Below are 27,767 nucleotides of genomic sequence, written 5' to 3'. Positions count from 1 at the left end.
ATTGATATCCCTTGAGACTTTTGTGTGTGCGTAAAATTAGGGGGTATTACTATGTGGACTGAATCTCTATGCAGGTAGTCATATTTTGCCTATCTACATGCCCCTCTGCAACTTCCACAGAATATGGTTAAGTTCCTCTCCTAATTTGTTGTGTAGTTTTGTTGTGCATTGTTTAAATGGCCTTCACCAACATGAGACAGGACTGCAGACTACTGGCAACAGAAAATTTATCTGCAGTGACCAGGCATCCATTATCCCTGCTCCACAAGGGTTTCTGGAGCTGGCTGGCACAGCCTGAAAGAGGGCAGTGCTGGCTAGGTCATACAGAGGATATGCTGATTCAGCACAAATCCCAGGGATAGCCATAGTTTAAACACCAGCAGAAGCCTCGGGAGCAAATGTTGTTCTGGGGTGCACATAGTTCAGAGGGAGCAAATTTTGTGTCTCAAAAAGGCAGATGGGTCCTTCTGAGAAACACCTCAGAGATGCTACCAAACGACACCGATTTTTTTTGATGAGATATACAAGTTTGATGTATTAAGTATATTACATCAACGCTATTACCTTTGACTTTTGTAAGACATTTGACTTGGTTGTCCGCAACATTTTGATTCAAAATCTGGAATGATACAAGTTTTCCATGGCACATGTTAAATAGATTTAAAACTGGTCTCAGTGTGATTGTAAAGTGGGAATCATCATCAAGCGGGTGTGTTTCTAGTGGGGTCCTTCAGGGATTGGTTCTTGGCCCAATGCTATGTAACTTTGTTATCAATGCCCTGGAAGCGAATATAAAATCACTACAGATAATGATTACAGATGGCCCAAAGATTGGGGGAGTGGTGAATAATGAAGAGGACAGGTCATTGGTACAGAGCAGGCTGGATCATGTGGTAAGTTGGGTGCAAGCAAACAATATGTGTGTTTTAATATGGTTAAATGTAAATATATGCATCTAGGAACAAAGATTATAGGCCATCCTTACATGATGGGGGACTTCCTGGGAAGCACTGAGTCTGAAAAAGATTTGGGGGCTATGCTGAGTAACCATATGAACATGAGCTCCCAGTGTGATACGTGGCCAAAAGGGCTATAGTGTGATCCTTAGATGCATCAACAGGGGAACATCAAGTAGGAGTAGAAAGATTATTTTACCTCTGAATTTGGCACTGGTGCAATGGCTGCTGGAATACTGTGTTCAATTCTGCGGTCCACAGTTAAAGAAGGCTGTTGATAAATTAGAGATGGTTCAGAGAAGAGCCAAAAGAATGATTAAGGGATTAGAAAACCTTCCTTATAGTGATAGACTGAATGTATTTATCTTAATAAAGAGAAGGTTAAGGAGTGACCTGATCACAGTCTAAGAACCAATGTAGGGGAAAAAACAGTTGCTTACCTATTCTGTAACTGTTGTTTTTTGAGTTGTGATGCAGACATGTATTCCATGTAGGTGTGTGAGTACCCAGCACAGCAAAGTCAGATAACTTTGCCTAGCTGTGCCCATAGGGTTGGTGCTCACACCCTGTGGCCCTAGCTCCTTCCCTGGCTATCCTGCCCCGACCCCCTCAGTTCCTTCATACCAAATGTCAAGAGTACAGACTCTGATGCAGAGGGGATGGGTTGCAGAATACATGTCTGCATCACATCTCGAAGAAAAACCGTTGCAGTACAAGTAAGTAACTGTATTTCTTCTTCGAGTAGATGCAGCCATGTATTCCATGTAGGTGACTCACAAGCAGTATTTGCAAGAGGTGGGGCTTGGAGTCTATTTAAACAAGAACTGCAGGATTGCCTTCCCAAAGTCTGTATCTGATCTAGATGCAGTAGTAATGGCATAATGGTTTGTAAACATGAACAGAGGACCATGTGGCAGCCCTGCAAGTGTCCAGTATAGGAATGTCACTTAGAAACATCATCGATGTTGTGTGGGTCCTCATGGAATGAGTTTGTAATGATGCTGCCTTTGGTGGGACACTACTGAGAGTATCAATTCAGGACAAATTGCTTAGAGCAGGACAGTTACAGCCCAAGGCTGGGGTTCCTTTATTATTAAGGCACACCAAACCAGCCAAACAGAGAGAACTTTGGTTTTACCCCACTGGCCACCCAGAAGTCATATAAACAATTCCCTCAGACACTTCAGTTCCCTTGTATCACCACCAGCACCTCTCCTTATGGGGATGAATGGTTATGAAAACCAATACCCCAGTAAAAGCAAAAAGGTTTTCCCAAGCCCAAAGGACCAAGCCCCAGACCCAGGTCAATATACAAGTCAGATCTTGCCCAAAAATCACACTGTTGCCAATTCTTTAGAATCTAAAATCTAAAGGTTTAGTCATAAAAAGAAAGAAATATAGATGAGAGCTAAAATTGGTCAAAGTAATCAATTACACATAGCAATGGCAAAGTTCTTGGTTCTGGCTTGTAGCAGTGATGGAATAAACCTCAGGTTCAAATCAAGTACATCCACAGCTTGGATGGAGTCAGTCAGTCCTTTGTTCAGAGCTTCAGTGTAGCAAAGTTCCTCCAGAGGTAAGAAGCAGGATTGAAGACAAAATGGAGGGGTTTCCAGGGCCAAACTATCTGGGGTGTCACCCAGAAGCATAGCACAAGTTTGAAATACAGACAGTATGGAGCCAATACTTATAACTTTAAATACAGAAATGATACATGCATACAGATAGCATAATCATAACCAGCAAATCATAACCTTTTCATAGACACCTTACTTGACCTTCTTTGTACAAGATTTGATGCCACTACAGGACCTTGGTTGCAACAATGATCTATACAGTCACAGTTCATGTCAATAACGTCACAGAGCTCACACCCTTTGAGATGGCACAGCCTGAGCTACTTCGTATACTGTCATGATACAGGAAATTATCCACCTGGAGATAGTCTGTGAAGAGATGGCTTGCCTCTTCATTCAGTCTGCATATGAAACAAACAGATGAGATGAAGAATGGAAAGGTTTAGTCCTATCCAGGTAAAAAGCTAAACATTGCCTGACATCCAATGTATGAAGATGCTGCTCATCTGGGGCTAAACGTGGCTTAGGGAAGAACACTAGTAGTGTATAACTTGGTTTCTCAGTTTCATTTGAACCACTTTAGATACAAACTTAGGGTGCAGTTGCAGGGTTATTTTGTCTTGGAAAATTTTGTGTAAGAAGGATCTGCCATGAAAGTCTGCAACTCTCACTCTCCTTGCAGATGTTATCGGCACAAGGAAAGCAGTTTTCTGACACAGAAGGGAGAAAGAAGAAGTTGTTAAAGACTTGCACAGAGGTCCCATGAGAGCCACTAAGACAGTATTAGAGTCCCCCCAAAAAACCCAGTTCTTTAACTGAGTGGAGACAAGTGACTCCTTTCAAGAACCTCATGGCCACGGAGTTTGAAAACACCAACTTCCCACATATGGGTAGATGAAAGGCTGAAATTGCCACCAGATGCTCTGTCAATGAAATAAGTGCAAGACCAGAAGACAGAAGGTGTAATAGATACTTAAAGATGTCCTGGATACAAGCCATCTTTGGTTGAACTCCCTAGGATAACACACTCATCAAGAACTGCTTCCACTTGGCCACATAGGGTGCTCTGGTGGACAGCTTTCTAATACGAAGCAAAATTTGCCAGATCATTTCTGTACATCATTCCTCTTCCTCATCTAACCATGCAGCATCCATGCCATGAGATGCACATAGTTGAGCATTGGATGCAAAAAGGTGACCGTGTTGCTGAGTGAGGAGGTCAGGGTGAAAAGAAAGGTGAGGCTGAACAGGTAATACGAGGTGGTCAAAGAAGCAAGGGGGCGCCTGAACGGGCTGCCAGTTCCTGGTGTAGGTGACATGGTCATGGCTACTGTCAAGAAGGGCAAGCCTGAGCTCAGGAAGAAGTTGCACCCGGCAGTGGTAATTCAGCAGCGGAAATCGTACCGGAGAAAAGACGGGGTGTTCCTCTATTTTGAAGACAATGCAGGAGTGATAGTAAATAACAAAGGGGAAATGAAAGGCTCAGCAATCACAGGCCCTGTGGCTAAGGAATGCGCAGATCTGTGGCCCAGGATAGCCTCCAATGCTGGCAGCATTGCATAAACCTGCTCCATCCTCGTTGTAAACATTGTCTCTGTCACTCTGGAGCAATGAGAATGAGCTTGGTACCATACAGTTTCTGCTCGAGAATGACCTGGAGGAAAATGATACAGGAGTGCTGATTCCCAGCTCAAGTGAAAAGCATTGGTCAGAGGGCCCAGACTCAGACCCCCTCAAGAGCAAACCTGATGGCATTTTTTGTTGACTCTCATGGCAAACAGGTTGATTGTTGGGATGCCCCAAACCGTAAATATGGACTGCAGAAGACCACTCATGATAAAGGGAGGAATTTCTGCTGAGGTGATGTGCCAGGTGATTCTGGATGCATCCAGTAAATGATCAGCCATGAGAGTAACATTTTCCCTGATATAAAACTGCCAGAACCTGACTGCCTCTTGACAATGCATGTTGAAGTGTGCTCCCCCATCTGTTCACAGAGTACATCACAATGGTATTGTCGGTAAGGATGTACCTTGGAGAGAAAGATATAACATGATCCAATGGCTGGAAGTTGAAACTAGACAAATTCAGACTGGGATAAGGCACACATTTGTAACAGTGACCGTTAATAATCATTGTGACAACTTACCAAGAGCAGTGGTGAATTCTCCATCCCTGGCAATTTTTAAATCAAGATTGGATTTTTTTAAAAGATATACTCTAGTTCAAAAGGAATTATTTTGGGGGAAGTTTTACAGCTTGTGTTATACAGGAGGTGATGCTCACAGTGATCCCTTCTGGCCTTGAAATCTTTGAATCCACTGACATTTTCACACAAGGCAGGGAATCTCTTTTCATTTGAAAATGACTTTCATGGTAGATTGATGAAAACAAGACTAAGAAACAAAAACTAAGCCTCTAAAAGAGCATGGTGGGGCGGTGGGTGTTTCTTTCATGCAATAAGCTTCAGCAGCTCTGAGAAAAAAATGGCAGCTGTCTCTCAGAATAGGTGGAGTGCTCAGAAAAGTAAAGATGGGATATAGCAGAAAACAAAGGCATAACAATTTCAAGCTACATATTCCACACAGACTTTAGAGCAGTAGTTCTCAACCTGCGGCCCGCGGGCCTCTTGAGGCCCAATCAGCACACAGCTGCAGCCTATTTGACAGCCTCAGGGCCATACAGGTGATATATATTGTGTGGATGCGACCCACGTAACACATAGAGAGCTACATATGCAGTCCACAATGGTAAATAGGTTGAGAACCACTGCTTTAGAGAGAGCCATAGGGAGAGGAGGGGAAGCTATGCACAAAGACGGCTAAAAGCACATAAGAATACCACTACCACTTATGTTTCCTAAGCCAGAGTAGCAGTTACTCAGCTTTCCTCTTCACAAGAAAGAGGATGGAATCTCTAAAAGGAGGTAAGTGCCTAAATACTATTCAATTTCATTGGGAGTGGGGCACCTAAGTCCCTTAGGGCCCTTTGAAATCCCATCATTAATGTGCAACAAGCTGAAAAAGGAACATAGCTCCATGAAGTCCACTAGGGACTGTCTAATGTCAAGCAATTATGTGTAAGGTACTCAAATATTGTGATGATTGGCAGCAATATCAACCCTTAGATATGGATAGCAAATTTTTAAAATGTATTTCTCTCCTGTCTCCTCAAATAAGCAATGTTAAATTAAATTCCACTATAATTGGGATTAAACTGTTTTGAGGGACACAGCTAGCTTTTTGAACATCCTTGGGAACAAATGAGGCTCTGCTCTCAGGGAAAAAAGTCTAAGGAAAGGTGAGGCCACCAACCCAGCAATAATAAAGTCATAAAACAGGGTTTGGGAGGAAGTTATAAAAGGTGTTGCGTGGGGTGGGTGAAGAAGTCTGTGTGAGCATACAGTAGGCCCTCTCACCTTAACTGGCCTGTTGCTAGACTGGGCCAGAGTTACAAAGTTCAGCTCCAAACTCCTCTAAAACTAGGGTGAGAGTCTGGAGCCAGGGGTTCTGGTTCAGCCTGTTGTCAGTTGCCAAATTTGGGTCTAGTCCTGAAATTTCCCATAGTTAAGGTGTGTTTATACTCAGGGTTTTGGTTCAGGACCATCTCTGCACTCCACTTGAGGTAAAGTGATCTCCCAGAACACCAAAAGCCCTGCCATGTCTCAGGGATTAACTACCTGTTGAATTAGAATCCTCCACTACAGGTGCAATCTGTCAAAACCTGCAGTTGTGCACACAGATAAAGATAAAGTTGTGATCATGGGCAGATCTGTTTTCCAAGCCATATCCCCCATCCCCAAATAATTTTCTTTAGAACTTTATGACTTTTAAATAACAATCATGAGTAGAAAACACCTCTTATTGTCACCATTGAAAATAGCTTAATATTGTTACATGCATTTTACAGGAATAAATCGTTTGGTCACAACCCAGCATGAAACTGCAAAACTTGTACAGTTGATCTAATGTACCAAAAGCAGTTTAATTCTGTCCTTTATAGAAATGTACATTCTAATTTTTTGCAATAACACAAACAATGATAGGCAATAAAAACCAATTTCTTCTAAAAATCTGCTAAAACAATTTGTGGATAGTACAGTGTTATATTAGGCATGGATAGATTTCTGTGACATTATATACCAGTATGATACAAGGATATAAATGTAAGAGCAATAATCCTGGCAAAGCAAGCATAACTGACATTGGAATACAAATAAAACCCTAAACCGGAACCCTGATATACTTTTTCTGCAATTAATAGTAAAAGAAAACATGTCTTGTATTATACATCTCTTTTCAGGTAATCTGAAAGCAACTGGCTGCAAGACTGATCCAAAGTTAATTGAAGGCCACTGCTCATTAGCGCCAAGTAACTGAAGATTTATTAAATCAAAAGTCTGAGTAAAGCTGATAAAATTCCCCTTAATATCTGATTTTTTCCCACTTTTTTTTTTCTGACAATGGTAAAAAGGTAGGGATTGGGAAACCACAGTGGATCATCTACTATAACGGTAATATCTCACACAGAACTGTTCAATATCAAACTTATGGTTGGATCCTGAACTACCTATTCACCTTCCTTTGTCTTTAAGGAGAGGGGGGGTTTGTTTTTTTGTTTTTTCTTGGCAGATGTATGCTCTAACAATAATTAGTATTTACATATATGTAGATTTTCAAAGCACTTTTCAGACATTAAGGGTGGGATTTCAAAAGTGCTCAGCATTGGCCTAACTCTGCTCCCATTGAAATCAACGATAAAACTTCAGTTTTTGAAAATTTCACTGTAACTAAGGGCCTGATCCAACTCTCACTGAAGTTGGTGGAAAGACACCCAACAATTTGATAGCCATGGGTACTTAGGCAGAGAAATGAAGTGGCGTGCCTAAAGCCATAGTAGCCTACAATTTCAGAGCTGGGCTTAGAATTCAGGAGTTGTTAGCTCCCAATCCTTAGACCACAATTCCTTTCTCTTATGTGTTATCAGTTCAGAAAGAAAAATGAATTAAGGCAAATTATTTGGTTAACAACCTTAGTTCGTAATTCAGGAAAACATAGAAGCATGCGGTGAAGTCCTTCCCTATTCAGAAAGGGCCAGATTTTAAAGGTGTTTAAGTGCCCAAAGCTACAGATGGGTATCTAGTGGGATTTTCAAAAGGGCCCAGGTACCTAACTTTCATTGAAACTGATGCCTACGTGCTTTTGAAAAATCCCACCGGGGGCCAATCTGCATCTTCGGGTGCCTAAAGACTTCTAAAATATCTGGCATGTAAGCATTTATGCATGTGCTTAACTTCTAGCTTGTGTAAGTCCCACTGAAATGCTTTCCTGAACTGAGATGTTTTCTTGAATTAGCGCCAACAGATGGTGTGAACTACTAGACAGATATATTTCCACATGTGGGCCTTGTTGATCATCAAAAGAAGGTGCTAATGGCATTAATACTGTTGTACATCCCAAAGTATGTGCTTAGCTCTAAACAAGGATTGCCAAGGATTGTTTTTGTGCCCAGCTGATATCTGTTTTAAAAGAAGGCTCTATTTATGAAGCAGCATCAGAAATGTTTAGGTAAGTTAGGAGGTCTTATAAGGTTTGCACTAATGTTAACAAAAGGGCGACAGAATAGAACAAGTACATTTGCAACCAGATAGGTTGCATAAAGTTGGGGGTGATGTCAGTTGTTTACACCTTGGTAGTGGTGGTGTAGGTGTTGTATAGCCAAAAGTCTTTAAAGGCTTTCAGTAAATAAAGAAAATATATTGTTAGAAGTGAATGTCTGCCTTAGTGAACAAGGTCCCATATGTTGGTGACCTTAGTAACATGGCAAAAATTTGGAAAGATGTATGAGTCTCATGATTTATTAAAATTAATACATTTGTGGCATTTGACACACATCAAATCCATACTTGATATACTATATAACCAATATAAGTGGGCTTTATATCTGATGTCAGTAAAACTTCCTGGCTGTGAATTTTATAGTAGTGTCTCAAACACATGGTACTTATCAATGTAATGGAACAGGATAATCATTGAAATAAGAGCAAGTAAAAGTCAAACAAATGAGCTGTTGAATTTTTGGATCATATTAAACCATGATTCAGGAAAGCATCTAAGCTAATCCCTATTCAGTAAACACGGAATTTAAGCACATAATTAGAAATAAGCATGTGGGTAAGTTCCCTTCTCAAGAAGAGATATTTTCCTGAATCAGAAACGTAATTGGTAATTATTCAGGGTAACATTTTCAACAGCGCCTATGTGATTTAGGAGCCTATGTTCCATTGAAAGTCAATAGCACTTAGACACTTTTGAAAATTGCATTCTCTCACATTTGTCTTTTTTGATGTTTGTCAGGAATTGGAATGTGTGTTGACACTACCTATGGCTGAGCTACCAAGGGGATCATCAATTGTATCCCTAAACTTCAATTACCACTACAGAAACTTGAAAAGTTTCAGATGGCAGGGGGTTAAAAATAGAACTATAGAGGATTTCAAGCATCACCAAGGGTGGAAATCCCTACCACATGCCACACTACATTGCTCAATATCTCCATTAGCTGAGCATACTCATCAGGCTGGCCAATGAAACCAAACAACTACAGAGACATAGTCAACTCTTTCCTGGTGTCACATGCAAAAGTCACTATGTATCATCAGTCCCTTGAATGTCAACTATCTCTCGGTAGTTGTTTGGTTTCATTGGCCAGCCTCCTGGGTATGCTCAGCTAATGGAGGTATTGAGCAATGTAGTGCGGCATGCTGTATTCCACTGATTGTGGTGTCACTCCTTCTCCAGCTAATTGGTACAATGTGTCCAAGGAAAATAGGAATAGGCTAGCACTTTCTATTTCCCCTTCTTTTCCTTTTTTGATTATGAAGTTTGAATTATTCTCTCAAGAAACACAGTTGTTAGATTTCTAAGTTGCCTCTGGATTCTTTTGGTCTAACCATAATATTCTTTCCCACCCAGATGAGTGTGGTTATTAATAGCAACTAACAATTAATAATCATTTGCACCATTCTTTACATCTCCAAAGCACTAAACAAACATTAATTCAGTGCCTCTGGCTCCTCTGATGCAAATAGATTGGCTGAGTCATACCTTCATATTTATAAACCATCACTTGTGTCCCAGTACATTTTGGCATAAACAAATCAGTTTTAAAGCCATTTTTCAAAAGGAAACGTAGCATCTCCAAAGCACAGGTTTATGGTGTTCTAAAGACCCCTCAAAATGAAAGTTGCAACAACAAACTGACAGGACTCCTTTTTAAAAAGTACACAACGTAAGATTGGAATGTTACATAACATCCCAGAAAAGTTGCCTTACATTTAATTTGCTGAACAGAGATTGTCAGCCCTTACCTGATAAAAGTGACCTTAAAGGCAACCTTTTTTGCATATTATGCTACATTCCAACTTTCTGTAAAAGGATTTCCTTTCAGCCTTTTGTTGTATCCTTCATTTAATAAAGAAACCGAAACAACAGATAGCTGTGCTTTAGAGATGGTGCATTTCCTTTTACAAATGGCTTTAAAACTGATTTATTTTTATTCTGAAATGTCTGAGAACACTAGCGACAGTTTATAACTAAAAAGATATGACTCAGAGAATCTATTAGCGTCACAAGGAACCTGAGCTTTTATGGAGAAATTGAAATTGACTTGTCTAATCCCTTTTCAATTCAGGGCCAGATCCTGATCTCAGACGTGCAATGTGTATAGTTGCATAAATTGAAAAATCCACTACTGGGTATTTGGGTGCAATTACAACAGAGGAATTTTCAGACTCTCTGGTAATATACACACCATGCCCTTGAGACTGAAATCTGGCCTTTCAGTACAGGTGCTTTTTACAAATATTGGCAATTACTTTATTGGTCTTAAACTCTACTGCAGACTCTCAGTCCAGTAATATATAAAATATACTATCCATGACTGAATGCCAGGGAATATTTGCTCTAGAGAGATTCAGAAGGGAGTAAGGTCTGCAAAGGTAACATTCTTGTACACCAAGGTTGATGGCAAAACTTAGCTGTGGAATTGATGAGCTGGTAAAAACAAAGGGATGGTGAGGAAATTCTCATGGCTCAGGAGCAGGGTAGCAGAGGGAAAAGGTAGGGGAAACTGAAGTTTCTCTCATTGTCAATCCTTCAGGCTACAATAGTCAAAATCTTTAAACAACACATAACCAGTGGTACAGGAAAAGAAAGTGAAAACCTTCTCAAACTGGAACTAGAGGGAACGAACTACAGAAGCTGAAGGTAATTATTCAATTAGTCTGGAATAGCACTATTACTCTAGTAGCAACAGTGTGTAATCTTTAGTGTCATGAGCTAGAGGGCAATGAAGACTTTTCCTGACTAGTATGTATTCTGATGTCCATATCTAGGGTATATCTACACTGCAGCCCAGGTAGAGAGGCTTGTGCTAGCTCTGTTTGAGCTAACTCACTAAAATAGCAACATAGACATTGCAGCAGGAGCAGCAGGCTTGGATTCAGGTGGCTAGCTGGAGCCACCCCCCCGGCCACAACAGCCATACTTCTATTTTAAGCATGCTTGCTTGAGCACAGTGAGCATGAGCCTGTCTACCTGTGCTTACTTTCTGTGCTCAGTGGGCTTGATCAAGCTGCTGTGGCTACTTCTGTTTCCTTTCCTCCTTCCACGATGCTAAGAGTCAGTCTAGAGGAGAAGTAAGATATTCAGTCATCTCCACCTTCCTCTAGTTCCAAAGGGTAACATTTTCCAAAGCACTTTGATTTCTAAGGCACTTATGCCCACTGAAAGTCAGGGTGCTTTTGAAAATTTAATCCAAAGTTCCATATTCCTGATGATTAATTCCAGGGGGAAAACCAAATTGAGCAAAGAATAGGACTGTTGCCAAGTAAGGGGATCAAGGTGCATCAGCCCCACTAAGATTTAAAATCTACACAGAAAGACACAACCTTATGTGAAATGTGCTCTAAGTATAGCAGAACTGTATGGGATGAAAAAGGTACATGCCAGGAGGCAACACATACCTGGTATGGGCAGCTGTCCTGTGTGTTCTCCATAGAATAATGGCACTTCAAGAATGCCACTCCCACACACAGAGTTGGGGTGACTTTTGCAGAGAAGGCATAACTCATACAAATAACACAACCAACTACATCAAAAACTAAACCATAAGTACACAGCACCTTTCTCCTCAGTATCTTAAAGCAACTTACATATATACTAATGTCCACTATGATGGTGTTGGGTGCTATGGAAAAACACAAGATACAGTCGATAGATAATAAACTAACCCTCAAAGCTTTCCAGTGAGCTATATAGGAGCATGACTCACTTTGGAGATACTAAAACAGGCACGGAAATGTTAAGTGACTCGCTCAAAGCAAGACAGTGGCAAAGCCAGGAATAGAACACAAATACCATAAAGCCTATAAAACAGTTGACAATGGCGAGGCAACTGGCATGCTGTGACCTCCGCTGATTACACTGATAATCATCTTACTGTCACCTTGTGCTTCTCTCTTCTGGTTGCATCCACCTGCTGTCTCTCATCTGATCCTTACACTGCAAGCTCTTTGGGGCAGGGACCGTCTTTTCATTATATTTGTACATTGCCTAGCATAGTGGGGACCTCTAAGGTCCAGCTGGAGCCTTGAGGTGCTACCACAATAAAAAGCCCGAACCTAGACCACGCTTCTCCTCTGTAGACAGAAGGGCCCAGATCTTCTAAGGTATTTAGGCACCTCGGGCCAGATCCACAAAGATGCTTTGGCACCTAGGTGCCTAAATTCCAGTTTTGGACTCCAGTGTGATTCACAAAACTCCTGCATCAACCTGCAGACACCTAAACTCTGTGACTAAATTTCGGCTCTAAAAGTTGCCTGGGTGCCTAAGTTTCTACATCTGGGTATGTGCTCTGCTGCCTCATTCTAGGCAATCAGACAACTGTCTCCCACCTATGCCCTAGCAAGTGATCCACAAACTGGGGGGAAATAGGTGTTCAGCCACGTATCTTACCTGTGGGGCCTATGCTGTAGGCGGTGCCTACATATCAAAATGTGGCTGTTGGCAGTGGTGCCCCGCCCACCTTCTAACTTTCAGACCAGTAGTTACAGCACTCATCTGGCACATAGGAGACACAAGTTCAATTCTCTCCCTCTGTCCGATGGGGGGGAGAAGATTTGAACAGAGATCTCCTACCTCTGGGGAGAGTGCTCCAGCCACTGAGCTATGGGGTAGTCTGGTGTGGGCCTCCCTCAGTCTTTCCTGTTGAAGCTGTTCCACTTTGGATTAAATAATTAAAGAGTCATTAGGTCAGAGAGATAGAGTGTGAGAATGAGTCTACAGTCTGGGGGCTAGGGGACACACTGGGAGGCCCAGGGTGCAGTGCCTGCTTCAAGGCACGTAAACCAGGCTTTGTGGATCGCAGTGTTGTTCTTGTGATTTTCAGTGTCACAATGCTTAAGTCCCTATGTGGATCCATGCCCTAAAGCCCATTGATTTCAATGGGAGTGAGGTGCCTAAATACCTTTTGGGGATCATTCTCATTTAAGGGCCATTCTCATCAAAATCTTCATTGTTACCAATATATTTTACATACTTAGTTATTTTCAATAACAACATGTCAGTATGGTCAAAATCTTGTCCTTATTTTGAGGCACTGTAAGACTGTTAAGCTAGTGGAGGTCCATCTGCACTCATCTGAAAAAAGGAAGGGAGAACATTTTTAGTATCCTCTTCATGTGCCTATATGGCACTTTGTACCTCAAAACAGCACCCTCAAACTCCTATGTTCACCGTGTCATATAAATATGATATATTTCATACAAAGCATGCCATGTAAGATATCATATGAAAGGTAATGGTCTGCTGAAGCCCATTGTTCTGCTCAAATATGTATATCATTAGTATGTATGAAGTTATGAGATTTTGCTCTTTGGTTGTTACTGAAATATATTGTAAGTTTGAGAGTCTCTAATGCTAGTTCTCCTGTGAAAACAACATGGCTTATCACCAGCCATTGACTAGCAGGAGAAGAGTAAACAAGGGATTTACAATTCAAGGACAGTTGTGCAAGCACCACACCATGGGCCTGCTCAACTCTATGACTCTATTGCACAAGACCACACCAGCCACCCTGTGGCTCAGCAAGGCTCACCAGTCAGGCCTGGACTAGAGTCTTCCAGGCACATGGACTGAGGATATAAAATAGGGGACAGTGGAATCATGCTTTGGCCTTTCTTCTCCCCCACCTATGCTGGAAGCAACAAGAATGCTGGGAAGACAAAGACGTCAATGGAGGAGACTGGTCCGAGGCTTAAAAGAGGAACCCTGTGTATTAAGAACTGTAACTTCCAGTGGAGTGAGAAAACTGCTTGATCTAAATACTGCCTAGTATAATAAGGTTTAAGATTTAGCCTGCGTGCTTACCTTTTATTTTCTTTGGTAACTATCTCTAACCTTTTGTGCTTACTACTTATAATCACTTAAAATCTATCTTACTGTAGTTAATAAATCTGTTTCATATTTTACCTAAAACAGTGTATTTTGGTTGAAGTTCTTGGGAAATCTCAGCTCAGTTTACAAAGGCTTGTGTATGTCCTCTCCACATTGAGGGAGGAGCGGACTGGGTAATAAACTTACACTGGTCAGGCCTCTGGGGTACAAGGCTGGGGGCTTGAGAGATTTACTGGTGCCTTTCTCGGTTTGATTTGTAAGTGGCTCTGGAAGCATTCATGCGATCTAGCTGACTGTGTGGCTCCACATGTTGTACTGAGTGATATCAGCGCCTGGAGGGGTTTGCTGCTTGTCACTAGCAAAGCATTGTGAGAGACAGCACAGGGTGTAGAGTTAAGGGGACACAGCGGTATCCCACTTCCAGGTGATACCCTGGGGATCCCATCATATGCCACCAATATTTCTTCAAGCATGAAAGATCTTCCTTACTGACTTTGATGTTTCTTGCTATAGAATATCCCTACTAATGCCAATATAAACAACTTAGGTTATGGGGACCCACTGCGGTGTCTAGAAAACTGTTTCAGAATGGCATCTGCGCTTGAAAACTGCATTGAATGAATATATTATGCTAACATATGCTAAAACTTAAAACTGCCAGTGCTGCAAAGAAAATTATCTGCAGGCTCTTCTCTCATTTAGAGGATCAAAAGGGATGAGATTTCAGTCTAATAAAATGTTGTGCTTGCAGCTGGACTGGGGGAGAATATCAAGATACATTAGGTAAAACTGACATTAAAAGTGCAACATAACAGATGGACGCAAAAGTGAATTTTTATCAAGATGGTCCATTAGTGTTCTGCAGCCAGACAGAGAAAAACAATGACCTGGAACAAATCAAGAAGAATGGTGCTTGACTTACGCTTCCTCCTTGCAAAGTGTGACCCATATTCATAGTCTTTAATTAGAAATGAATTTTGCTTATGGCTGATGGGCTAATTTCTCTCTACTTTTCTAAATCACCAATCTCCCAGGTTACATTACAAATGAGCAGAGGAAAAATGGATCAGTCCTTTCACCAGTGACAAAGCAGGTTTCCTTTGAAGCAGAGAAATCAATCAGCGAGTCACTTAGTGCTGCCTAGTTACATAATCTATGATTAACCTCAAACAACCTTGGGTAACTTTTAGCATCAATATTTAAAATAAGCCTAGCACAAACCACATTTTTAGCTTCAAATCCTGCACTTCCAGAATGGAAGGTTCTGATCTGCCCCTTAAGTAACCTCAGAGGGAAATAAGAGAACTCAAAACAGTGGGGCTTTTGCAAAGTTTGAATGCACTTGATTTGAGAAGTTTATGTACACGTGTTTGTTGGTGGAAGAGCTGTGTAGTTGTCTGTCTGTAGGCATTTTGCTGCTCTATTACTAATAGTACAAAGCTACTGCACAGACAAGGGGGCAATCTAGTGGTCTGAGCACACAGGACTGGGAACTACGTACCCCTGAGCCACAATCCTAGTTCTGTTCTTGTGGCAAAAAGAGCATGTCATTATGTAAATTAAGGATTATATCATTAATCCACATGAACAAGAGGGCAGAATAGAAAGTTGCACAGAAAACCTTAATTCTGGCACTTCCTAGCTTTTGAATGCCTTACTTGTCAACCTTAATAGTCTTTTAATGTACTTTTGTATGAAAGCATATATGTGATCTGAATACTTTAGTGGCTCCTATAGTTATAACAGCCCAAGCCAAAACTCCAGGCTTGGCCACCCCCAAGACCTGAATTTTGGAGTATCTGCCATTTGGGCTGGGTTTAAATTTAGTGACTTTAACTCATCTCTAACACAGACACTGTATTTTTTAAATTATGCATTAATTTTAGAATTGTTTACTGAAGCTGGCTGAATAATACATGCAAATAGCTTATTTGATCTTTTTTCTCTAAGTTATTCAATACATTAGTCAAATATTTCTAATCAACCAGCAGTGTAGGTGGCTGAATATTATTAATCAAATATTCAAACTTGCACTGTCCATCAGTGAATAATTTACTCAGAAATAACAACACTTATCATTAGCCAGCTTTACTTCATGCCACAAAAGGAGAAAATCTACAAGTCTTAGGCATTTATATGGCCAGCATGACTACAGTATCCAATCACCTCACAACCTTCCATGTTTTGGGGTAGGGAAGTATTACTATCCCCATTTTACACATGGGAAACTTGACCTAGGTCACAAAGGAAGCCTGTATCAGAGCAGGAAATTGATCCAGGTTTCCCAACTCCTAAGTTAGCACCCTAACCAGTGGATCTTCCTTCCTCTCAAAGTGGGATGGAAAGTGTGCTCACCAAAGTCTGGAGTGGCAAGCTCTGCAAAGGGGAAATTAATTGATTTAAAAGCTCCCTGAGGGAAGGTCTTGCCATACCAAACATGGCAGTAGGAGCATTTTTGAATGAAGAGGAAGGTAATATGTACAGGCAGAGCCTCTGAAAAGCCACAGAAGTAACTGCAAGAGTCCACTGATTTATACTTCCAGAATCAGGGAATTTTGCAACCATGTCTCTAAAATATTTGTATTAATAGTTAATGTGTAGGGGTCTATCACACTATATCTTCCTTCCCTTAGTTATATGCACATGCCCATTGTAAATGCCAGTTCCTGAATGCAGCTTCTGGGTATGAGATTGTGTTTCCTCATGAAAGAAGACTGTGAGGCAGAGGTAGTTTTGATCCACTGTTGGCTTATTCATATCCATTTGCCTTAAACTTCTCCCATAGGAGATTTTACTGTGGATGGTACTGGGTGTAAGAAGGCAAGGAGTGGGAAGCAACTCACGCAGTGAGGAAAGGTCATTGGAGAAGCAGGGATGTCCTAGCTTGCTCCTTTGTCTGGCTTTTGTACGATTTCATCCTCATTTTGAGTGCCTATTCCATAGTACATTTCCACCCCAATTTGTTTATGATTGGGGAGACACTGAACTGAGGAACTGCCAAAAGTGCTATGCACGAAGGCAGTGGAATAAGAGGCATAGAGACACCAGAAATTCATTTCCCATTAAAACAGCGAAGTCTGCGGAAATGGCTGGGGCACAGCTTTCTGTTTGCCCTACTTATGGGTGTTTGTACAGTACTTGTAGGTAGTCAGGTAAGTTTTGTCATGTCTAATCAACAGTACCATAAGAGAACAACTGACAGAGCAAATTCAGAGTGCCTGATTCTCCTGTCTTTTACACCACTGTAAATCAAAAGCAACTCTCTATTAGCCAATGGAATAACACCATGTCACTGATATGAGAAGACACTCAGCTCCAGGAAGACTTAATAGTACATGCATGTTACTTAGGGCTTGTCTACATTACCTGCTGGATCGATAGGCAGCAATCGATCCAGTGAGGGTCGATTTATTGCATCTAGTCTAGACACGATAAATCGACCGCCGTGCGCTCTGCTGTCGATTCATGTACTCCACCAGGGCTCGAGGCGCAGGCAGAGTTGATGGGACAGCGTCAGCTTTCAACTTACCGCAGTGAAGACACCATGGTGAGTAGATCTAAGTATGTCGACGTCAGCTACATTATTCACATAGTTGAAGTTGCATAACTTAGATTGATTCCCCCCGCACCAGTGTAGACCAGGCCTCAGTTAAGAATGATAAACTCAGTATAATTCATCTATTTTACATGGCTTCTCCACCTTGCCTATCAACTAACGGACTAACCCTGGCATTCTATCTAATTGCTCTATCCCCTGGTCATTATGATAGCATTAACTCTGGGCCAATACAACCATCCAGTTACCACTATTAAAGCGATGATGACAGATGAAAACCAGGAGGCAAAGGACTAAAGAGAAAATAAAAGAATAGGTATTGAAGAGCAGGTGACCAGGACATTTTGGTATAATACAAGTTAAAGAAATATTGACTCTGGTTGGCTGACACTGCATAGAATCTGGGTGCCGATTCTATGCAGTGTTTAATCGTGTAGCCTGAATGCAGTTCCCTTGAAATTTAATTTCATGGTAATGTTTATTGCTAGAGATGTACCAGTTGTATCAGAAACCCAAACACTGGTGAACAGAGCTAGACTGCAAAAAGCTTTTGAACTTGCTATTTGCCCAGGAGGAATAAAATGGAAACCTGAAAGTTGCCAATATTTATGATTTGGGAAGACCAGTTGAAAATGGTGATTTTGTGAACCCAGAACAAAAACAGGCCATTTAAGGGGGTGATTTTGGTTTTTTTGTTTGTTTGTTTGTTTTTCCCCTTCCATATTTCTCTTCATTTTAATTAAGCCCTCTCTGGACTCATGCTGTTGGAGAGTTTTCAAAGAAACAGAACTTTCGTGCCAGGTTCTCTCCTCCCCCCACCCCCCCCAAACTTGAAACGTGTCTGAGTGGGAGCTTACAGCAAATAAAAACCTAAATACAGCTACGCTATTAGCATTCTGAATACTGTAGAAAGGCAAAACATCTATTTAAACACTGCAGTCAAATTCCCTGGAATTCTGCTATACGGTTTGCATTTTATATTAATGGTTTTCTTAATTGGATGGGAGCTGCAGGATCACCACATATGGTCTGGACACTATTAGAAATATCAGTACAAATAGAAAAAACATTGGGCTAGTTTCAGCCTTGATTAAAACCTTGTGTAACCTTAATGTACATTTAAAGATACAATGCACTTGATTTCTTGAAGATTCCCTGTCAACACGAGAAAGATATCACTGCTGTAAAGAAAAAAAAAATTATTTACACCAAGTACAATGCAACCTCAGGTCCCAGTCCTGCAAATATCTGTCTGTGAGTATTGCATGCAAATGAGTAGTAGTCTCGTTAAACTCAATGAGTGTTTGCAGGATTGGAGCCTTATTTTGATGACCGTCACTGTCAAAACATTACAGAATTAAAATAAATGAGATCCAGTTGGATGTATATTCCCCCATATCAAACTTTCATTATGCAATTCTTAAAACTATCCTTTTACCAACTACTCTTTTTGAAAATATACATTCACATAAGCTTTCCTGGTACAACAGTGCTCCATTAGAAAAATCAAGAAGAAGTAGGACAATGGAACCGACTGCCTAAGGAGGTTGTGGAAGCTGCTTAACTGGAGGTTTTCGAAAGGAAGCTGGATAGCCATCTGTCTTGGATGGTTTAACCATAATAAATCCTGCAACGTGGCAGGGGGGTAGACTAAATGACCTTTGAGGTCCCTTCTAACCCTATGATTCTATAAGCATACATATCAGGATAAATTCTACTCTGACTCTTATTCCATAGCAACCCCATTGAATTCAACTGGAGCCTTGTGTACCTATGAAAATGGAATTTGGCCCTTAAGTATTTCCAGGTTTATAACGCTTTGAGATCCAAGGATGATCAAACAACTTTACACAGGTGAGCATGCATCTACATCATTTACACGCATGCATCTACATCAAGGTAAAGTAACTTGTCCAAAGTCACACAGTGCATCAGTGGCAGAGCCAAGAATAAAACCCAAGTCACCAGATTCCTATTCCTGTGCAGTGTGAATGGGACTACAGTAGTTTCCCCAATGTACTTGTCAAATGCATAAACGTGAACCATGATCACAAGCCTCATAATTTCTAAAAGTCTGGGGCAAAAGAATGGCAGGTGGACCAAGAAATTAGAAATGGAGCTATCTGGTTTTGATTCCATCTTGGAAAAAGAATGTTGGTGGATTTATGTCAAAGGCTAAAACAAAGCTATCTTCAGACAAAAACACTTCATATTTTAATCTTAAATCCCTGTTTTGCATAATATTTCTTAGTGTTTCCAGCTATAGAATATCATCATCACAATATGCTATGGAGTACCTTTACTATACCAAGAATAAAGGAGATCAAATTTTGTTTATTGCCAGCTACTGTTTAAAGTGAATACACTGATGTAAATTCTGTAAGGGTTAAATACTGGCCCTATTGACGTCTAAAGGAATTTTGGCTCTGAATTTAATGAGACCTGGTTTGGGCCTTTAGGAAAGCACTTAAGCATGTGTTTGGGTCCATTCCTCTTCAGCAACACCTCTAAGCATGTGCCCAAGCCCTACTGAAGGCACAAATGCTTTCCTGAATGCTTAATTCAAATGGTAATGAATAGATCTGCAATCTGAAAATAAGATATTTCCCAGATTGTAGAGTTTACAAGAGCTACCCAGTAATTCACTGTTTGCTGCAGCACATAAGCAATAACTGAAACATACAAAGTTCAGAATACTTCTTCCTATTACCACGGATTGAATGGCATTTGCTTAAGTGCTTTTGTCTGAGAGAACATGACAGAATGTTTGAAATTATCAAATGTATTGTATATCTTGTATTTCTTTACTACACATTTTTACCTTCACTGCTGAATGCAGTACATGCAAGAAAGAGTTAAAAGTAAAAAAATTATAATTTTAATATTAGAACCAATTTTAGAAAACCAGAATATTGTTGAATCTGGTTGAATCTGTAATGTCAAACAACTTATTTGACGTTAGCTGCTATTTCTACTAATTGTCCATGAAGTTCACAATTTTTACCAAAGTATTCATTATTCAAAAAAGTGTTCAACAAATAGGCTCGTGAAAAAAACTCCAGCATACAGGTCGTTCACAAATAAAGGCATTTGCTCTTCAGAATTCACTGTCTGAGCTGTATGACCGATTACTTAAGTTACATGGTATTGTTCCTGTTCCCTGATTGGCTGGCCTCGTCTTTATAAACTACAACTGCTTTTGCAATAAAGCAATTGTTTTCTCATTAATTGACTTCTGTTTCTTGATTAAACGCACTCCCCTGCAGACCTGAAATTCACTTCCGACTCATGAGAAATTTTGGTCACTCTATTCTCTAGCAAAAGAGAACAAAAAAGATGTGAAAATAAATGATCCAAAATGCAATTCAGAATTCACAAACATTCCTGCAAACACATTTTTCCTCTCTTCACCCAGCTCTAACTTTTAATTTTGGTAACGTGTATTAATGCCTTATGTTAGTAAAGAGATTTCCAGTCAGTAATGATCAGACACTCATATTAGACCAAAATAATTCCTTTCATTTTTCTCGACAGGTTGCGAGTGCTTCATAATCAAATGTGTTCATTTTAGACTGGTCAGGAATATTTTTCAAGTGGGTAAAAGCAAAGTTGAGCAAGAAGAGATGAACAATCAGTTTGAATTTCTTGTAAAATGTCCTGCTAATAGTAGTTGATTCTCATTGTTCCTATTTTAAATGATTTCCACGAGAGTTCATGATTGTAAGATGTTATGGGACCACGTAATTGAGGAAAAAGAGTCAATCCTTAAGATAGAGCACTGATAATTTTAGATCAAACCCAATTGAGATGAATGATGTGCATGCGTCAGTCTTGGTAGACTTGTTCCATTTCACGAAGAATGTTCCTCTTTTAGTTGTCTGCAGCAGAATCAAAAGGGAAGCTCGGCCACTTGCCGAATCAGGCCCTATATTCATTAACGAAATAAAGAGCGCAAGGAAGTTATTAGTGACTAGGGCTGGGTGAACATTCAATTTTAAAACCAGCAGGAAGCTCTCCCCATGTCCCCCTCTCTTCCCAGATACTATAAGGGCCATTAAAAAGGAGCCAGATCCAAACATTATAGTTTGTCAGTGAAATACCCTGAAAGTAACAAAATCACAAACACCTTCCATTCTTGTGGTACTTCCACGATTCTCATTGCAGTCTGCCAGCAGGAAGAACAGCAAGAGTAACCAAGGAATGAAAGAGTAAGCAGAGGTGAGATGGTAAGGAATGCAGAGAAGATAAGAATATTGGGTGGAGCAGGGAAGAGAAATTATCATAGGGACAACAGGACAAACCATGCAGAAAAATGCTATAGCACTCCCCAAACAAACACAATGGGGTACAAGGCTTTATTTTTCTTCTTTAGGGTATCAATAACTCATTTAAATAATTGAGTTACTTATATCCTACAGGGTGAGATCTCTTTCCCCCCCCCCCCCCCCAATTCCAGGCTATAAAACAAATGCAATTCATCTAATTGGCTAGAATAGGAAACTGAGAAAAGGAGGTCTAAAGAAATGAAGGCCTAGAAATGGAGGAACTTGCAAAAAGCAAAACAAGAAAACAGCAAAATGTGGAGCAGAGAGACAGGGCCAGTCCTTGCCTCATTCCTTTCAGGCATAACTGTGTGCACACACTAAAATCTGATTTCCGTAATTACTTCTGCATGCTGGGGACTCCACTATTGCTCTTGATTTTTACATGGAAGGTGCTCAGATACTATGGTGTCGGATGGCAGCATAAACCCTAAAATAGGATGCATGAACAATCACAGAAAAGCAAGCCCTAAATGGATGTAAGCGTGGCCAAAGTGAATTCATTTAAAAATGCAAATGAATACTCAGTATTTGCCCAGCTCTTACAATAAAATAATTAGCCTGTAGTCATCAAAATCCATGCAGCATCTATTAAATGGATTAAAACTTATTACATGCTATGTGAATAACATGTACCTCTTTGTAAAAAATAGTTCCAAAACAATCTAGAAAGCAAAGTATGCCAGATTGATCCCAGATTTATCTCCACTGACTTCAGTGGAATTACACTAAGAATGAACCTGGCCCAAGAGGTCTTTTACAATCACCTTAAATGATTCATTGTACCAGGGTCATTATTTTCTCATGATACTTAATTTCTCTCCTACTCCCAGGCACTGAAGTGAACAGCAACTTGTGGTGAACAAAGAAATTACTATTTCTGGCTATTATATGGAGTTCCTCAGCCACAATGGCCACTCTCCAGCTATCAATCTGCATGCTTCAATCATCCAGTTTTCTCCCTGTAACCTCGGCATTTCCTTTTGTCATTAAGAGATTTGCAGTATCTATTCCGTATCTAACTGATCGCCACAATTTTCCAGTGTTCAGATTCCAAACCAACCATTACTGTGCTGCTACCCCCATACCCAATAGCTTGGTTGTCAGGGCACCCACCTAGGATGTGGGAGACCCAGGTTCAAATCGTTGCTTTGGAGCAGTAATTTCCTCATCCAGTGTGAGTTCCCTAATAGCAGACTATAGAATATTCTGGGATGGGGGGTTCTCCCTCAATCTCTCCTCCTTTAGAAGTGGTTCCACTTTGTACAATTATTCACTGGAGCAGGGAATAAAACCCAACTGTCACCCCTCCTAGCTTGGTGGTTAGGGTGTTCACTGGCAGAGAAGAGACCCAGGTCAACTGCCTACCCCAGAGCAGGGATTTTAACCTGGGTCTTCCACATCCCAGACAAGTGCCCTAGCCAATGGGATTTTTGGTATAAGGAGTGGAGAGGCATGACCTCTGATTTTGTGAATAGTGAATAAATCCCCTTGTGACTCTAGTCGCACATATCAAAACATTTCGTTTTGACATTTCCCAAAAAATTCTTTGATTCAACAACAACAATTCTCCAAAATGATGCTAATTAGATAAATGTTTCAGTGTATCCAAATTTGCATTTTTCAGCAAAATGTTTTGTCCAAAAAATGTCACCGACCTCTAGTTATATCGGCATAATCTAGCCCACCTAGTAGAGAGTTATAGCAGTCTATATCATAGGCTGGCTAACACAGTTGTAGGGGGAAAAATAAAATTCCCTGCCCACACTGAGTACTTAAACTCTGGGACAGCTTTATTGGTGCTGTTAGCAATAACAGTCTTCAAACATATTTACAGTTACCATGGTTCTGCCCCCAGTGTGGACACAGTCTCACTGTGATAGGCTTTGGCTCTTGCTAAATGTATTATCCCACCTGACATACCAATTGGAATGTTTTTCAAATATAAATAGCAATTCACTGATGGCAAGCCAAACAGCAAGCAAGAGAGAATCAAATGCAGCTTCTTGAGTGATGGTAATCAAATATTTCATGACAGTAATACGAATATTAAAGACCCGTCCATTAAATGTCAGTATTTCCCAAGACTTGCAGTATATTCTGGATCTCAAAAAAAGCAAATTCAGCATTTTACCAGCCTGAAACAGCTTGCACTACATAACAACTGTAAACGGTTTATTTTTACATCCCTATCAATAGAGCTGACTGAACAGCTTGCTGACAATTTTGCATCAGTGGATTTACAGCTGCAGCTATTAATACTAAATTCCAGCTATCATGTGTGATTGCAAAAGCCTTATCCATGTAAAAACATGAAGTTTAGGCTGTTACATAGTAATTTACTCCCATGATATATACATTATCCATATGGTAAGACACCCTAGACTTTTCTAGGCAAGAAACATTTCTAGGCAGTTACTTATTAATTTATAATAGGGGGAGCTGAAAGCAATCTCTGTATTTAGGTTGCTTAACATGTTCCATTATTAAAGGATTATTGTAACCTTTTCTTTGAGAAGCTCTCTCACCTCCATTGTTTGTAGCAAGCCCTTGATACTTGGCAGGGGAAACACCCTGAGGCTACAGAAGTGCCTTTTTTCCCCTATCCCATTAAATTCTGTTAATCTTTTGCTGGTATTTAACTATTAAAAATCACCATTTTTTCCCTCTGGCTTGCATTCCTCAGGAAAATTCTGGTAGCACCTCAAAATAATAACTGAAGACACGAACATTATACGGCTGGGATCACATTTCCAACAAGCAGCAGCAGCAGCAAATAATATACTGAGAATGTCTAGGAGCTGCCATGTTGTGTAATCTTGTGGATACCTGATGCAAGGTGCTCACGTGCTGTAAGCATTGGCCATCAATATACATTTCTAAAGAGAAAATAATGAATACAACAGCTTTTATCAATAGAATATTAATGTGCATAGGTGCTGGAACTGCGGGTGCTAGGGATGCTGCTGCAACCCTTGGCTTGAAAAGATTTCCATTATATACAGGGTGTACAGTTTGGTTCAGAGGCTCTCAGCACCTCCACTATAAAAAGTTTTTGAGCACCTCTGTGTGCAGACATGTAAACTCGCATAATTCTGAGGGGAAGAGGAACTTTAAACACTTGCAGCCCAATGCATGAGCTGTGGAAATGAGATTGTCTCACGAAAAATAAGGAAGAATACTCACTAAAATTCAGCTGAGCCAAATGTATTGATTATTTCAGCCAGAAAAAGAAGCAAATTGCCCATTGCTTAAATGGCCATTTTTGGGTGGCAGTTGCATGTCTGTCATATTTAAAGGGCCAGCACCAAAAACGCATACGAGGAAAGAGTTTCTATAACAGCGCAACTGTATACTGAAGAGAGTCAATGGGAACGCACAGCTGTCATCAAATAAGGTTCTCTTGAGTAGGGTTTCTTTGGTATTGTCTGCAACACTTTTCACCATAAGTAGTAGACAGGGCACTGAACAGGGAGCCAGGAGAACTGGTTTCTATTCCTGGTTCTCCCACAGACTTGCTGTGTGACCTTGGATAATTTACTTTACCTCTCTGCCTCCGGTTCTCTTCCCACTCTTTGTCTCTAGATTGTAAACTCTTTGTGAGGGACTCTCTCATTATGTGTTTGCACAACACCCAGCACAATGGAGCCCCAATCTTGGCTGTGGTTTCTGTAATACAAATAAATAAATAACTAACAATAAGAAGATCCTGTTAATATGTGTCCTTCCTATTAAGATAGTTAACTTACTGCTTTAGAGTGCATTGTAAGCTACCCGTGTGAACCGGGCCGGTGAAAGGATGTTTTGCGCCCTAGGCAAAACTGCCACCTTGCACCCACTCTCCGCCCTGAGGTGCCCACCCTGCAGCAGCTCCCCGCCACCGCCCCTCTGCCCTGAAGCGCCCCCCCTATGGCAGCTCCCCACCCCCCGAGGCTTCCCGCCACCCCCTCTCCGCTCGGGGAGCCGTGCGGCAACTCCCCTCCCCAGCTCACCTCTGCTCCGCCCCTTCCCCGAGCACGCCGCCGACGCTGCTGCTTCTCCTGCCTCCCAGGCTTGCAGCACCAATCAGCTGTTTGGCACGCAAGCCTGCGAGGAAGAGAAGCAGAGCGGGGTGGTGTGCTCAGAGGAGGAGGCGGAGCAAAGGTGAGCTGGGGCAGGGAGCGGCTCCCTTGTGGGCCACCCCTGCCCCGTTACTTGCTGCAGGCGACCCTCCCGGTGGCCCTGTGCCCTAGCTCACCTCCGCTCCACCGCCTCCCCGGAGCGTGCTTTTGGCCGCCCCCAACCACTTGGCGCCCTCGGCGACTGCCTAGTTTGCCTAGTGGTTGCACTGGCCCTGCGTGTGAAAAGCCTTGTGTAAAACCAAAACATCTTAAACAGAGGAAGGCTTGTTGGTAATCCATAACTTGAGATCCTACAGAGGAACCGAAGCCTTTCTAAAGTATGGTTGCAAATAACTGATTGCTGCTTATAAGTTACCTAATAGTTAAAACTGACTTCCACATACTTATTAAACACAGCGTTTATAGAAATAATTGAGTTAAGTTAATGTTCATCATTTTTCCACCATTTATCAGAATACATTATTTAGGATATTGCTTTTATTTCCCTTTTCTCAGGAACTTTCTTGTTTTTCCTGAAGTACTAAGTAACCTGAGACCAAGAGTGATAAGTTTATATTTGTTCCTCCTTTGTGTCAGTCTCATATTCTCATTAGCTTTGTGTTACCTACGCCATGACAACAGGCCTCTAATTTCTCTGCTTTTCTCTTTTCCGGCAATGAATTAACTATGATGATGGGGACCATAGCAACGGAAGCAAAAACTTCATTAAGCAAGAATTTTCAATGCATGCTGTACAAACAGCATAGGCTTTGCTGAAGCCCTGGATTCAATGCACGAACGTTGAGATGTGTACTTTATCCTCAACATATAGTGTAACCAGCATGCCACATCACAACTCACGCTGAAGATCCACATTAGGAATGGGAGGACTGGCTTGAGGACGACAACAACAACAACATCTTCTCCTTCTCCTTCTTCTCCCACATTTCTATGTACTTCCAGCTCCTGACTGGTGCTGGAAACAGAAGTATCAAAATACCTCCCCAGAGACTTGATATATTTTATCTCAATAGAAGCTACAAATACCAAAGACCTCATGAGAAAAAAAAATTAGAACTTGTGAGGTTTCCAGCCCCATATTTGACAGCCACAATGTCCAGAACAGGTGTAGAGATGCATCAAAACTTTTAGAGCTAACCTGAACAGAATATAAAACCATTGCACCATTCGATATACACACACACCCCCATTTGATACACACGCACACACACATTCCCACCTGCCTCACAATTCTAACCGTCTGATCTTGCTCCAATTGAAGTCTCTAATAGTTCTGCCATTGATTGAAAGGGAACAGTACTGGTCTTCAATATCCCAATCCTATACTGCTAAAATCAATGGGAGTTTCGCCCCATTTGGAAGCAGGTTCAGGCCCCAGATGTGCATCTCCCTTGAATATGAAAGTGACTTTTTAAACTTAAACGGAAGCTTTTAATTACAAATCATCTAATGCAAGTCATCTAATGGATCTGTTATAGTACCAAGCAGAATTCAAGTTACCTTAGCAAAGTAGATGGGAGTTTCTCAGAGGCAGAGATAAATCTGATGGTTTAATGTTATTTGCTTGCAAGATTTTCTTTATCTCTGCACTGAGAGTTTAGTGTGGAATTTGCACCAGTGTCAATCTCGTAACATTAACGTTATGGTAAATAAATACAGCCAAAGGGCAGGGAATGTCTGGCTCATGTGCAGATAAACATGTGGGTGGGGTAGGGTGCAAAAATCCTTCCCCTCTTTTATACTGCACAAGGGCCTGCCAGAATTGCAGTCCCTGCTAGG

General features: G+C 41.0%; 1 long non-coding RNA gene across 1 annotated transcript; it reads left to right on the top strand.

Moving 5' to 3' along the window:
* Window positions 1-3,814: 3,814 nt before the first annotated feature.
* LOC122465565 lies at window positions 3,815-26,223 on the top strand. Its single transcript, XR_006290495.1, has 3 exons — window positions 3,815-4,114; window positions 17,847-17,861; window positions 26,187-26,223. It is a non-coding gene; the product is annotated as an uncharacterized LOC122465565 (long non-coding RNA).
* The last annotated feature ends 1,544 nt before the right edge of the window (window positions 26,224-27,767 follow it).

This window comes from Chelonia mydas, chromosome 4, assembly GCF_015237465.2.
Source record: "Chelonia mydas isolate rCheMyd1 chromosome 4, rCheMyd1.pri.v2, whole genome shotgun sequence".
NCBI lineage: Eukaryota > Metazoa > Chordata > Testudines > Cheloniidae > Chelonia > Chelonia mydas.
Note: the sequence above shows the minus strand (reverse complement) of the source record. Positions and strands in the feature narration are given on the sequence as shown.